Source organism: Triticum dicoccoides, chromosome 3B (assembly GCF_002162155.2).
Source record: "Triticum dicoccoides isolate Atlit2015 ecotype Zavitan chromosome 3B, WEW_v2.0, whole genome shotgun sequence".
Classification (NCBI taxonomy): domain Eukaryota; kingdom Viridiplantae; phylum Streptophyta; class Magnoliopsida; order Poales; family Poaceae; genus Triticum; species Triticum dicoccoides.
In genome coordinates this window covers 554,259,157-554,274,762 of record NC_041385.1, presented here as the reverse complement: position 1 = coordinate 554,274,762, position 15,606 = coordinate 554,259,157, and positions in this window count along the sequence as shown.

Here is a 15,606-nt window from a genome sequence, read left to right as displayed (position 1 = left end):
ACCATATACCTTCCTCAAAACACCCAGCATACCTACCTATTATGGCATTTCCATAGCCATTCCGAGATATATTGACATGCAACTTTCCACCATTCCGTTTATTATAACACGCTCCATCATTGTCATATTGCTTTGCATGATCATGTAGTTGACATCGTATTTGTGGCAAAGCCACCTTTCATAATTCTTTCATACATGTCACTCTTGATTCATTGCACATCCCGGCACAACGCCGGAGGCATTCACATAGAGTCATATTTTTTCTAAGTACGAGTTGTAATTCTTGAGTTGTAAGTAAATAAAAGTGTGATGATCTTCATTATTAGAGCATTGTCCCAGTGAGGAAAGGATGATGGAGACTATGATTCCCCCACAAGTCAAGATGAGACTCCGGACGAAAAAAAGAGGCCAAAAAAAAGAGAAGGCCAAAAAAATGAGAGAAAAAGAGAGACGGGACAATGTTACTATCTAAAAGGATCGAGAAGAGGTGTCTAGAGGGGGGTGATTAGACACTAAGTAAGAAAAGATGCAGTTTTGAATTTCTTTAAGTTTAAGTGGAGTTTTGGCACAAGTTTAACAATCACAATACATATCAAGCAAGCTTGCAAAGAGTATATGAGTAGCGAAAAGTAAAGCATGCAACTTGCAAGAATGTAAAAGGATGGGATTGGAGTGTGCAAACGCAATTGGAGTCACAGATGTTTTTGTCGTGGTTCTAATAGGTGGTGCTATCGTACATCCATGTTGATGGAGACTTCAACCCACGAAGGGTAACAGCTGCGTGAGTCCACAGAGGGCTCCACCCACGAAGGGTCCACGAAGAAGCAACCTTGTCTATCCCACCATGTCATCGCCCATGAAGGACATGCCTCACTAGGGGTAGATCTTCACGAAGTAGGCGATCTCCTTGCCCTTACAAACTCCTTGGTTCAACTCCACGATTTTGTTAGAGGTTCCCAAGTGACACCTAGCCAATCGAGGAGACACCACTCTCCAAGAAGTAACAAATGGTGTGTTGATGATGAACTACTTGCTCTTGTGCTTCAAATGATAGTCTCCCCAACACTCAACTCTCTCTCACTAGATTTGGATTTGGTGGAAAGAAGATTTGAGTGGAAAGCAACTTGGGGAAGGCTAGAGATCAAGATTCATATGGTAGGAATGGAATATCTTGGTCTCAACACATGAGTAGGTGGTTCTCTCTCAGAAAATGTATGTTGGAAGTGTAGGCACGTTCTGATGGCTCTATCCACGAATTAAGAGTGGGTGGAGGGGTATATATAGCCTTCACACAAAATCTAACCGTTACACACAACTTACCAATCTCGGTGGGACCGAATTGGGAAACTCGGTCGAACCGATTCAGCAAATGATGTGACCGTTAGGATTTTCAGTGGGACCGACATGCAACTCGGTAGGACCAATATGGTTAGGGTTAGGGCATAACATAATCTTGATGAGACCGATTACACAAACTCGGTGGGACCGATTTTGGTAATAAGCTAACTAGAGAGTTGGTCAGGCAAACTCGGTGGGACCGATTCGCTCATCTCGGTTGGACCGAAATGTTACGAAGAGGAACAGAGAGTTTGCATTGTAATCTCGGTAGGACCGATTACTCAAACTCAGTGAGACCAATTTTGGTAATGGAATTACACACAGAGATTACAATCCCATCTCGGTGAGACCGAGATCCCTATCGGTGAGACAGATTTGCCTAGGGTTTGTGGCAGTGGCTAAGACATCTGAACTTGGTGGCGCCGGATACAAAGAATCGGTAGGGCCGAGTTAGACTTTTGGTTTGGGACATATGTGGAAATGAGAAGGTAGTTGAGGGCTTTGGAGCATATCACCAAGCATTTTGAGCAAGAAAGCCATTAAGCAACACCTCATCCCCTCTTGATAGTATTTGCTTTTCTTATAGACTCAATGTGATCTTGGATCACTAAAATAGAAAATGTAGAGTCTTGAGCTTGGAGCTTGAGCCAATCCTTTGTCCTTAGCATCTTGAAGGGGTTCCACATCCTCTAGTCCATGCCACTTTATTGTTGAACTTATCTGAAACATACTAGGTAAAAGTGTTAGTCCAACAAGAGATACGTTGACATCAATTACCAAAATCACCCAGGGAGAACTTGTGCTTTCAATCTCCCCCTTTTTGGTAATTGATGACAACATACATCAAAGCTTTAGATAAAGATATAGAGAATAACAAGTAAAGCTTTGGAAAGACATGTAACATGCATAGGCTCCCCCTACATGTATGCAATCATGTGAATATGGAATATAGGAGCATGTGAATGCATAAGCATGACATAGTAGGCAATGTGTTACATGTATCTTGGCTATATGCATCAGAGCAAAAGATGTGAATGTGGGAAATGTACCTTCATGCTCATGAGTCCTTCTTGCAAACAGTATGTACATCAGCAAGAATTCCTCATACACATGACTGTGATGCATATACTTACCTTGTGGTCTTGAGTTGGCTTAGGATGGAATGAACCTACATAAACAAGGTTAGATAACATAGATACACCTACTGGCCAGAGCAAACAAAAGAAACCACAAGAGTACCAAGACTGGGATGACATGTAGAGAGTGAGTACTGAGTACCACATTGGATATAGACATGTCCCCAAAGGTAAAGATGTGCAATGAATTCAAGAATTTCCTTCCCTTAGATGTCTTTCTCCCCCTGAATCTAGCATGGGATACTGGGATAAGATAGGAAATGGAAAATCAGAGCAAAATCAGAGCTCAAAGAAAATAAAAAGAGCTAATGCAAATAAGCACATATGAACATGTCTTTCCCCTCTTGAAGACATGTGACTTCTATCCTCTTGAACACCAAGCATATGGGGTCCTTGATGATTACTCTCTCTCCTTGAGTATTCTCTCCCCCTATGGATATGATTAAGCTTTGATGTCATCTCTCTCTCCCCCTTTGACATCAATTTCCAAGAAGGGTTCTTCTGGATTTTGTCACGATGGGTTTGGTCCTTGACTCACAGAACAAAGTAGCAAGTTGAATGTGATGCTGGTAGAGGACAAGATTCATTGAGTGGAGTTGGATCAAAAAGAATGCAGAAACAAGTGGCAAGCTGTCTTTCCTGTAGTGAAATCGGTGGCACCGAGTTTTATGCTTCGGTTGCACCGAATAGATTCGCTTTGACCAAAAACAGCAGACCAGTGTGACCAAGTTCATCACAGAGAAAACACTTGTCACCTTAGCTCACTAGACGAGTAATATATCACAAGGATTTGCAATGAATTGGATGAAAGATTTGCAATGAATTGGATGCAGGGAATGCAGAACAAAAAATAAAAGAGAAGAAATCTAGATGAAGTTTTTTTTGAAGAGGGAAACAAATATGCATGAGACAAATGCAAGAGCACAGAAAAGAACACAAGAGAACTTCATCTAGAATTGGTCGGCGACAAATTCACCTATGTTAGAGTATATTGACTTAGGAGTCAAGTGAGATCACTTGATCATATGTCATACTCATCGTTTAAGCTCAAAATGGGGTTACCATTTTTCGTTTAAGCATCTTGATGTATTCACATCTTGTCGAGTTGCTTTGACTCATGACTTGGAGTAAAGCTTCTCTAAGATGGAATAACATACCTTGGGTGGTGGTGTTGATCGTGATCATGTAGTTGAACTTATGTGGGTTGCTCAAGGTTGATGTAGCTCATCAAGCATTGGGAGCACCACTTTGGAATTTGAGCTCATCTACCTACATGGGTTAGTTTTTGCAAGGAAGAGCACTTGTGTATCCAACATGACAATCATGATAACAGTGACAAACTTGTCAAAGGATATGTTTGAATGGTTCTGTGCTTCCTTGTCTTCAACCACCATTGCGTAGAGACTTGGTGATGTACAGAGATTGCTCAAGATGTGAGTGAGTTGCAATCTCATAGATTTATATTCACCCAAGTACCTACACGAGTTAGATAACATGCAACGTGCAGATATATCCAAGACATAAGATTAACTTCATAAAAGAAATGTCAAGGATTAGTCATAGGCTCATGTCTTGCATGTATCAAAGGGAGTTCCTACTCCAAGTTTGAAGCATCAATGATGTTCAATTCACCTCTTAACCTGTAAAACACTTTCTCATCAAGTGGTTTAGTGAAAATATCTGCTAATTGTTTTACGGTGCGAACATGCTTAAGATTAATGTCCCCTTTGGCAACATGATCTCGAATGAAATGATGACGAACTTCAATATGCTTAGTTCGAGAATGTTGCACGGGATTGTGAGAAATCTTGATAGCACTTTAATTGTCACAAAGCAACGGAACATGTTTCACATATATCCCATAATCTTTAAGAGTTTGGGTCATCCAAAGTAATTGAGCACAACATGAACCAGCGGCAATGTATTCTGCTTCAGCGGTGGATAAGGATACCGAGTTTTGTTTCTTGGAAGACCAAGACACAAGAGATCTACCAAGAAATTGACAAGTACCCGAAGTGGACTTTCTATCAACCTTGTCACCGGCATAGTCCGAGTCGGAGTAGCCAACAAGATTAAAAGAGGCCCTCTCTGGATACCAAATGCCAAAATTTGGTGTATGGATTAAGTATCTCACTATCCTTTTCACGGCCTTATGATGACATTCTTTAGGAGCGGCTTAATATCGTGCACACATGCACACACTTAGCATAATATTGGGACGTGAAGCACATAGATATTACAATGAACCAATCATAGAGTGATAAACCTTTTGATCAACCGGCTCACCATCCTTGGTTAAATCAAGATGTCCACTAGTAGGCATGGGTGTAGTCATACCTTTGCATTCTTGCATATTGAACTTCTTGAATAAGTCCTTGGTGTAGTTTGTTTGAGAGACAAAAGTACCTTCCTTAGTTTGCTTGATTTGCAACCCAAGAAATAATTTGAGTTCACTCATCATTGACATCTCAAACTTCTCCGACATTAGCTTTCCAAACTTTTCACTACAGTGAGGGTTAGTAGAACCAAATATAATATCATCAACATAAATTTGGCATACAAATAGTTCTCCATTGACCCTTTTAATAAAAAGAGTAGAATCAATTTTTCCAATTTCAAAGCCTTTTTCAATAAGGAACTTGGTCAAGCATTTATACCACACTCTAGGAGCTTGTTTAAGACCATAAAGAGCTTTGTGAATTTTGTAAACATGATTAGGTTTCTTAGGATTAACAAAGCCGAGAGGTTGCTTAACATAAACTTCCTCCTCTATTTCACCATCTAGAAAAGCACTTTTAATATCCATTTGGTACAAGGTGATATCATGGTGATTAGCATAGGCAAGTAAGATGCAAATGGACTCAATTCTAGCAACGGGGGCGTATGTCTCACAATAGTCCATACATTCGACTTGAGTGTAGCCTTGGGCGACGAGACGTGCTTTGTTGCGAAGTACTTGTCCATCTTCATCTTGCTTGTTGAGAAACACCCATTTGGTACCGATGATGTTGTGGTTGTTGTCGGGCTTCTCGGCCAATGTCCACACTTGATTTCTCTCAAAGTTGTGTAGCTCTTCATGCATTATCCAATCCGGATCTTCCAAAGCTTCTTCAACCTTCATAGGTTCAATGCTAGAGATGAATGAATAGTGTTCACAAAAGTTAGCTAAACGAGTTTTAGAGCGAGTGATTCTCCCGGTTTGGATATCATTGTAGATTTGCTCGACGAGATGGTCTTTAGCAATCCTTGCTCGAACTCGTGAAAGCTTTTGCTTGGATCATGGTTGAACATCTTCTTCATCTTGTTCTTCTTCTTGGCCTTCTTCATTGTTGGCGTTGTCGTCATCTTGTCGTGGTGGAGAAGGAGGTTGTTGATGTTCATCTTGGTGTGTCCCACTTGTGGATGCTTCCGTATCAACTCTTGGTTCACCTTGTCGTGAGGTAGAAGCTTCCACTTGGACGGACGAGGTACTCTCCTTCACCTCCGTTGGACGAATCTTGCCAATAGACAAGTCTTGGATTGCTTCCGAAGGGTCTTTATCTCCTAAATCAATTGGCAATTGCTCTACTTGCGAGCCGTTAGATTCATCAAACTTCACATCTACTGTCTCTTCAACCTTTCGGGTGAAATTCTTGTAGACATGGTAAGTGTAAGAGTTTGAGCCATAACCAAGTAGGAAACCTTCATGAGACTTAGGAGCAAATTTAGACCAACGATGCTTATCAAGAATGTAGCACTTTGAGTCGAATACTCGAAAGTATCCAACTTGGGGTTTGTTACCGGTGAGGAGCTCGTATGCTGTCTTGCTGAGTAGCTTGTGAAGATACAAGCGATTTGTTGCGCGACAAGCTGTCTCAACCGCTTCCGCCCAAAAGTGCTTTGGTGTCTTGTATTCATCAAGCATCGTACTTGCCATTTCGATGAGCGTCCGGTTCTTCCTCTCAACAACTCCATTTTGTTGAGGTGTGTACGTAGCCGAGAACTCATGTGAAATCCCTTCTTCGTCAAGAACGGTGTCGACATTTGCATTCTTGAACTCCGTTCCGTTGTCGCTGCTAACCTTCTTGATCTTCACTTCAAATTGATTTTGGGCCTTCCTAGCGAAGTTTTTGAAGATCTTTTGGACCTGAGATTTATCATCGGGAAAGAACACCCACGTAAATCTTGAAAAAGCATCAATTATAACAAGACCAAAAGAATTTCCACCAAGATTTTTGTAGGCGTTGGGACCAAAAAGATCCATGTGAAGTAGCTCGAGTGGCCTCCTTGTGGTCATGATGTTCTTCACGGGATGCCTTCCTCCAACTTGTTTACCTGCTTGACAAGCGCTGCAAAGTCTATCCTTATCAAATATGACATCGTTAACGCCAAGGATTGATTTCCTTTAATAAGCTTGTCAAGGTTTCGCATGCCAACATGACCTAATCGTCTATGCCATAACCAGCCTTTAGAGGATTTAGCAATAAAGCAAGTTATAGGTTGAGCCTTTTTAGTGAAATCAACAATGTAAAGATCACCTCTATGTATACAGGTAAAGACCATTTTATGATTATCTCTATGAAACACTTGGCAATCTACTTCAGTAAATAGGACATTTAAACCGAAATCAGCAAGTCTAGATACTGAAAGTAAATTTTAGCCAAGAGATTCAACGAGCATGACATTTTGAATGGAGCAATCACGTGAGATGGCCACCTTACCGAGGCCAACCACCTTACCCTTTGAGTTATCACCAAAAGTGACATACTTTCGAGGGCCGTCGTTTTCAGCAAGCTCATGAAACATATCTTTGTCCCCGGTCATGTGACCGGTACATCCACTGTCAAGAACCCATTCCTTTCCACCTACCATATATCCCCGAAGATTTGCCATAAGATCAAAGTGTCTCATTGCATCATCAAGATCAAAGTCACTATCATCATCCTCATCATAGTATCCATGTTCAACATTGTCATGTGGTGGATCGATTCCTAGAGAGGGTGATTTGTTAGAGTGAGTTTGACAATGATCGTCTCTATGAATTTTAATAGCTTAGGAAATAATATCGCTAATGATTCCAACGTTTCCTTTGGCACGCATAAGATTTGTAAGCTCAAATAGACAATCACCAAACACAGGATTATTGGAATTCATCTTACTCAAGGCAATATACTTATGGAGAATTTCATCTAGATTTTTCAAGGAATAATACGTAAAACGTTCCTCAAGAAATTTCCATATAGTGTAGGAACACTCAAGAGTAGGCAAGCAACCAATCAAGTTTCTAGGCAAGCCTCTAGTGATAAGATTAATAGTTCTAAGATTGCAAATCATGTCAATTGACTCATCAAGGGTAGGATGCATAGGATCAACATGAGGTGCCCAAGGGCTAGCAATGTACTTGTTTAAATGATATTCATTGAAAATCACAAGCATCTCATTTTTCCACTCATGAAAATACTCTCCATCAAGTATAGGCACTCTATTTCTAAGACTCCCCAAAGTAGACTCATCCATCTTCCTCCAATGGTGTTTAAACCAAAGCAATGGAGACAAAAGCTCTAATACCAATTGAAAGGATCGAGAAGAGGTGTCTAGAGGGGGTGATTACACACTAAGTGGGAAAAGATGCAGTTTTTAATTTCTTTAAGTTTAAGTGGAGTTTTGGCACAAATTTAACAATCACAATACATATCAAGCAAGCATGCAAAGAGTATATGAGCAGCGAAAAGTAAAGCATGCAACTTGCAAGAATGTAAAAGGATGGGATTGGAGTGTGCAAACGGAATTGGAGACACAGATGTTTTTGTCGTGGTTCTGATAGGTGGTGCTATCGTACATCCACATTGATGCAGACTTCAACCCACGAAGGGTAATGGCTGCGTGAGTCCACAGAGGGCTCCACCCACGAAGGGTCCACGAAGAAGCAACCTTGTCTATCCCACCATGGTCGTCGCCCATGAAGTACTTGCCTCACTAGGGGTAGATCTTCACGAAGTAGGCGATCTCCTTGCCCTTACAAACTCCTTGGTTCAACTCCACAATTTTGTCGAAGGTTCCCAAGTGACACCTAGCCAATCTAGGAGACACCACTCTCCAAGAAGTAACAAATGGTGTGTTGATGATGAACTCCTTGCTCTTGTGCTTCAAATGATAGTCTCCGCAACACTCAACTCTCTCTCACAGGATTTGGATTTGGTGGAAAGAAGATTTGAGTGGAAAGCAACTTGGGGAAGGCTAGAGATCAAGATTCATATGGTAGGAATGGAATATCTTGGTCTCAACACATGAGTAGGTGGTTCTCTCTCAAAAAATGTATGTTGGAAGTGTAGGCACGTTCTGATGGCTCTCTACACGAATGAAGAGTGGGTGGAGGGGTATATATAGCCTCCACACAAAATCTAACAGTTACACACAACTTACCAATCTCGGTGGGACCGAATTGGGAAACTCGGTCGGACCGATTCAGCAAATGATGTGACCGTTAGGATTTTCGATGGGACCGACATGCAACTCGGTAGGACCGATATGGTTAGGGTTAGGGCATAACGTAATCTCAGTGAGACCGATTACACAAACTGTGTGGTACCAATTTTGGTAATAAGCTAACTAGAGAGTTGGTCAGGCAAACTGGTGGGACCGATTTGCTCATCTCGGTTGGACCGAAATGTTGCGAAGAGGAATAGAGAGTTTGCATTGTAATCTCGGTAGGACCGATTACTCAAACTCGGTGAGACCGATTTTGGTAATGGACATACACAGAGAGATTACAATCCCATCTCGGTGAGACCGAGATCCCTATCGGTCAGACCGATTTTCCTAGGGTTTGTGGCAGTGGCTAAGACATCTGAACTCGGTGGCGCTGGATAGAAAGAATCGGTAGGGCCGAGTTAGACTCTTGGTTTGGGACATATGTGGAAATGAGAAGGTAGTTGAGGGCTTTGGAGCATATCACCAAGCATTTTGAGCAAGAAAGCCATTAAGCAACACCTCATCCCCTCTTGATAGTATTGGATTTTCCTATAGACTCAATGTGATCTTGGATCACTAAAATAGAAAATGTAGAGTCTTGATCTTGGAGCTTGAGCCAATCCTTTGTCCTTAGCATCTTAAAGGGGTTCCACATACTCTAGTTCATGCCACTTCATTGTTGAACTTATCTGAAACATACTAGGTAAAAGTGTTAGTCCAACAAGAGATATGTTGACATTAATTACCAAAATCACCCAGGGAGCAGGTGTGCTTTCAATCTCCCCCTTTTTGGTAATTGATGACAACATACATCAAAGCTTTAGATAAAGATATAGAGAATAACAAGTAAAGCTTTGGAAAGACATGTAACATGCATAGGCTCCCCCTACATGTATGCAATCATGTGAATATGGAATATAGGAGCATGTGAATGCATAAGCATGACAGAGTAGGCAATGTGTTACATGTATCTTGGCTATATGCATCAGAGCAAAAGATGTGAATGTGGGAAATGTACCTTCATGCTCATGAGTCCTTCTTGCAAACAGTATGTACGTCAGCAAGAATTCCTCATACACATGACTGTGATGCATATACTTACCTTGTGGTCTTGAGTTGGCTTAGGATGGAATGAACCTACATAAACAAGGTTAGATAACACAGATACACCTACTGGCCAGAGCAAACAAAAGAAACCACAAGAGTACCAAGACTGGGATGACATGTAGAGAGTGAGTACTGAGTACCACATTGGATATAGACATGTCCCCAAAGGTAAAGATGTGCAATGAATTCAAGAATTTCCTTCCCTTAGATGTCTTGCTCCCCCTGAATCTAGCATGGGATACTGGGAGAAGATAGGGAACGGAAAATCAGAGCAAAATCAGAGCTCAAAGAAAATAAAAAGAGCTAATGCAAATAAGCACATATGAACATGTCTTTCCCCTCTTGAAGACATGTGACTTCTATCCTCTTGAACACCAAGCATCTGGGGTCCTTGATGATTACTCTCTCTCCTTGAGTATTCTCTCCCCCTATGGATATGATTAAGCTCTGATGTGATCTCTCTCTCCCCCTTTGACATCAATTTCCAAGAAGGATTCTTCTGGATTTTGTCACGATGGATTTTGTCCTTGAGTCACAGAACAAAGTAGCAAGTTGAATGTGATGCTGGTAGAGGATAAGATTCATTGAGTGGAGTTGGAACAAAAAGAATGCAGAAACAAGTGGCAAGCTGTCTTTCCTGTAGTGAAATCGGTGGCACCGAGTTTTATGCTTCGGTTGCACCGAACATATTCGGTTTGACTAAAAACAGCAGACCGGTGTGGCCGAGTTCATCATAGAGAAAACACTTGTCACCTTAGCTCACTAGACGAGTAATATATCACAAGGATTTGCAATGAATTGGATGAAAGATTTGCAATGAATTGGATGCAGGGAATGCAGAATAGAAAATAAAAGAGAAGAAATCTAGATGAAGTTTTTTTGAAGAGGGAAACAAATATGCATGAGACAAATGCAAGAGCACAGAAAAGAACACAAGAGAACTTCATCTAGAATTGGTCGGCGACAAAGTCACCTATGTTATAGTATATTGACTTAGGAGTCAAGTGAGATCACTTGATCATATGTCATACTCATCGTTTAAGCTCAAAATGGGGTTACCATTTTTCGTTTAAGCATCTTAATGTATTCACATCTTGTAGAGTTGCTTTGACTCATGACTTGGAGTAAAGCTTCTCTAAGATGGAATAACATACCTTGGGTGGTGGTGTTGATCGTGATCATGTAGTTGAACTTATGTGGGTTGCTCAATGTTGATGTAGCTCATCAAGCGTTGGGAGCACCACTTTGGAATTTGAGCTCATCTACCTACATGGGTTAGTTTTTGCAAGGAAGAGCACTTGTGTATCCAACATGACAATCATGATAACAGTGACAAACTTGTCAAAGGATATGTTTGAATGGTTCTGTGCTTCCTTGTCTTCAACCACCATTGCATAGAGACTTGGGGATGTACAGAGATTGCTCAAGATGTGAGTGAGTTGCAATCTCATAGATTTATATTCACCCAAGTACCTACACGAGTTAGATAACATGCAACGTGCAGATATATCCAAGACATAAGATTAACTTCATAAAAGAAATATCAAGGATTAGTCATAGGCTCATGTCTTGCATGTATCAAAGGGAGTTCCTACTCCAAGTTTGAAGCATCAATGATGTTCAATTCACCTCTTAACCTGTAAAACACTTTCTCATCAAGTGGTTTAATGAAAATATCCGCTAATTGTTTTACGGTGCGAACATGCTTAAGATTAATGTCCCCTTTTGGCAACATGATCTCGAATGAAATGATGACGAACTTCAATATGCTTAGTTCGAGAATGTTGCACGGGATTGTGAGAAATCTTGATAGCACTTTAATTGTCATAAAGCAATGGAACATGTTTCACATATATCCCATAATCTTTAAGAGTTTGGGTCATCCAAAGTAATTGAGCACAACATGAACCCGCGGCAATGTATTCCGCTTCAACGGTGGATAAGGATACCGAGTTTTGTTTCTTGGAAGAACAAGACACAAGAGATCTACCAAGAAATTGACAAGTACCCGAAGTGGACTTTCTATCAACCTTGTCACCGGCATAGTCCGAGTCGGAGTAGCCAACAAGATTAAAAGAGGCCCTCTCTGGATACCAAATGCCAAAATTTGGTGTATGGATTAAGTATCTCACTATCCTTTTCACGGCCTTAAGATGACATTCTTTAGGAGCGGCTTGATATCGTGCACACATGCACACACTTAGCATAATATTGGGACGTGAAGAACATAGATATAACAATGAACAAATCATAGAGCGATAAACCTTTTGATCAACCGGCTCACCATCCTTGGTTAAATCAAGATGTCCACTAGTAGGCATGGGTGTAGTCATACCTTTGCATTCTTGCATATTGAACTTCTTGAATAAGTCCTTGGTGTACTTTGTTTGAGAGACAAAAGTACCTTCCTTGGTTTGCTTGATTTGCAACCCAAGAAATAATTTGAGTTCACTCATCATTGACATCTCAAACTTCTCCGACATTAGCTTTCCAAACTTTTCACTAAACTGAGGGTTAGTAGAACCAAATATAATATCATCAACATAGATTTGGCATACAAATAGTTCTCCATTGACCCTTTTAGTAAAAAGAGTAGAATCAAATTTTCCAATTTCAAAGCCTTTTTCAATAAGGAACTTGGTCAAGCATTTATACCACGCTCTAGGAGCTTGTTTAAGACCATAAAGAGCTTTGTGAAGTTTGTAAACATAATTAGGTTTATTAGGATTAACAAAGCCGGGAGGTTGCTTAACATAAACTTCCTCCTCTATTTCACCATTTAGAAAAGCACTTTTAATATCCATTTGGTACAAGGTGATATCATGGTAATTAGCATAGGCAAGTAAGATGCAAATGGACTCAAGTCTAGCAACGGGGGTGTATGTCTCACCATAGTCCATACCTTCGACTTGAGTGTAGCCTTGGGCGACAAGACGTGCTTTGTTGCGAAGTACTTGTCCATCTTCATCTTGCTTGTTGAGAAACACACATTTGGTACCGATGATGTTGTGGTTGTTGTCGGGCTTCTCGACCAATGTCCACACTTGATTTCTCTCAAAGTTGTGTAGCTCTTCATGCATGGCGTTTATCCAATCCTGATCTTCCAAAGCTTCTTCAACCTTCATAGGTTCAATGCTAGAGATGAATGAATAGTGTTCACAAAAGTTAGCTAAACGAGTTTTGGAGCGAGTGATTCTCCCGGTTTCATATCATTGTAGATTTGCTCGACGGGATGGTCTTTAGCAATCCTTGCTCGAACTCGTGAAAGCTTTTGCTTAGATCTTGGTTGAACATCTTCTTCATCTTGTTCTTCTTCTTGGCCTTCTTCATTGTTGGCGTTGTCGTTCTCTTGTCATGGTGGAGAAGGAGGTTGTTGATGTTCATCTTGGTGTGTCCCACTTGTGGATGCTTCCGTATCAACTCTTGGTTCACCTTGTCGTGAGGTAGAAGCTTCCACTTGGACGGATGAGGTACTCTCCTTCACCTCCGTTGGACAAATCTTGCCAATAGACAAGTCTTGGATTGATTCTGAAGGGTCTTTGTCTCCTAAATCAATTGGCAATTGCTCTACTTGCGAGCCGTTAGATTCATCAAACTTCACATCTACTGTCTCTTCAACCTTTCGGGTGAAATTGTTGTAGACATGGTAAGTGTGAGAGTTATAACCAAGTAGGAAACCTTCATGAGACTTAGGAGCAAATTTAGAGCGACGATGCTTATCAAGAATGTAGCCCTTTGAGCCTAATACTCTAAAGTATCCAACTTGGGGTTTGTTACCGGTGAGGAGCTCGTATGTTGTCTGGCCGAGTAGCTTGTGAAGATACAAGCGATTTGTTGCGTGACAAGCTGTCTCAACCGCTTCCGCCCAAAAGTGCTTTGGTGTCTTGTATTCATCAAGCATCGTACTCGCCATTTCGATGAGCTTCCAGTTCTTCCTCTCAACAACTCCATTTTCTTGAGGTGTGTACGTAGCCGAGAACTCATGTGAAATCCCTTCTTCGTCTGTGTCGACATTTGCGTTCTTGAACTCCGTTCCGTTGTCGTTGCGAACCTTCTTGATCTTCACTTCAAATTGATTTTGGGCCTTCCTAGCGAAGTTTTTGAAGATCGTTTGGACCTGAGATTTATCATCGAGAAAGAACACCCACGTAAATCTTGAAAAAGCATCAATTATAACAATACCAAAAGAATTTCCACCGAGAGTTTTGTAGGCGTTGGGACCAAAAAGATCCATGTGAAGTAGCTCGAGTGGCCTCCTTGTGGTCATGATGTTCTTCACGGGATGCCTTCCTCCAACCTGTTTACCTGCTTGACAAGCGCTGCAAAGTCTATACTTATCAAATATGACACCGTTAACGCCAAGGATATGATTTCCTTTAATAAGCTTGTCAAGGTTTCGCATGCCAACATGACCTAATCGTCTATGCCATAACCAGCCTTTAGAGGATTTAGCAATAAAGCAAGTTCTAGGTTGAGCCTTTTTAGTGAAATCAACAATGTAAAGATCACCTCTACATATACAGGTAAAGACCATTTTATGATTATCTCTATGAAACACTTGGCAATCTACTTCAGTAAATAGGACATTTAAACCGAAATCAGCAAGTCCAAATACTGAAAGTAAATTGTAGCCAAGAGATTCAACGAGCATGACATTTTGAATGGAGCAATCATGTGAGATGGCCACCTTACCGAGGCCAACCACCTTACCCTTTGAGTTATCACCAAAAGTGACATACTTTCGAGGGCCGTCATTTTCAGCAAGCTCATGAAACATATCTTTGTCCCCGATCATGTGATCGGTACATCCACTGTCAAGAACCCATTCCTTTCCACCTGCCATATATCCCTGAAGATTTGCCATAAGACCAAAGTGTCTCATTGCATCATCAAGATCAAAGTCACTATCATCATCCTCATCATAGTATCCATGTTCAACATCGTCATGTGGTGGATCGATTCCTAGAGAGGGTGATTCGTTAGAGTGAGTTTGACAATGATCTTCTCTATGAATTTTAATATCTTAGGAAATAATATTGCTAATGATTCCAACATTTCCTTTGGCACGCATAAGATTTGTAAGCTCAAATAGACAATCACCAAACACAGGATTATTGGAATTCATCTTACTCAAGGCAATAGACTTATGGAGAATTTTATCTAGATTTTTCAAGGAATAATTCATAAAACGTTCCTCAAGAAATTTCCATATAGTGTAGGCACACTCAAGAGTAGGCAAGCAACCAATCAAGTTTCTAGGCAAGCCTCTAGTGATAAGATTAATAGTTCTAAGATTGCAAATCATGTCAATTGACTCATCAAGGGTAGGATGCATAGGATCAACATGAGGTGCCCAAGGGCTAGCAACATACTTGTTCAAATGATATTCATTGAAAATCACAAGCATCTCATTTTTCCACTCATGAAAATACTCTCCATCAAGTATAGGCACTTTATGTATAAGTCTCCCCAAAGTAGACTCATCCATCTTCCTCCAATGGTGTTTAAACCAAAGCAATGGAGACCAAAGCTCTGATAACAATTGAAAGGATCGAGAAGAGGTGTCTAGAGGGGG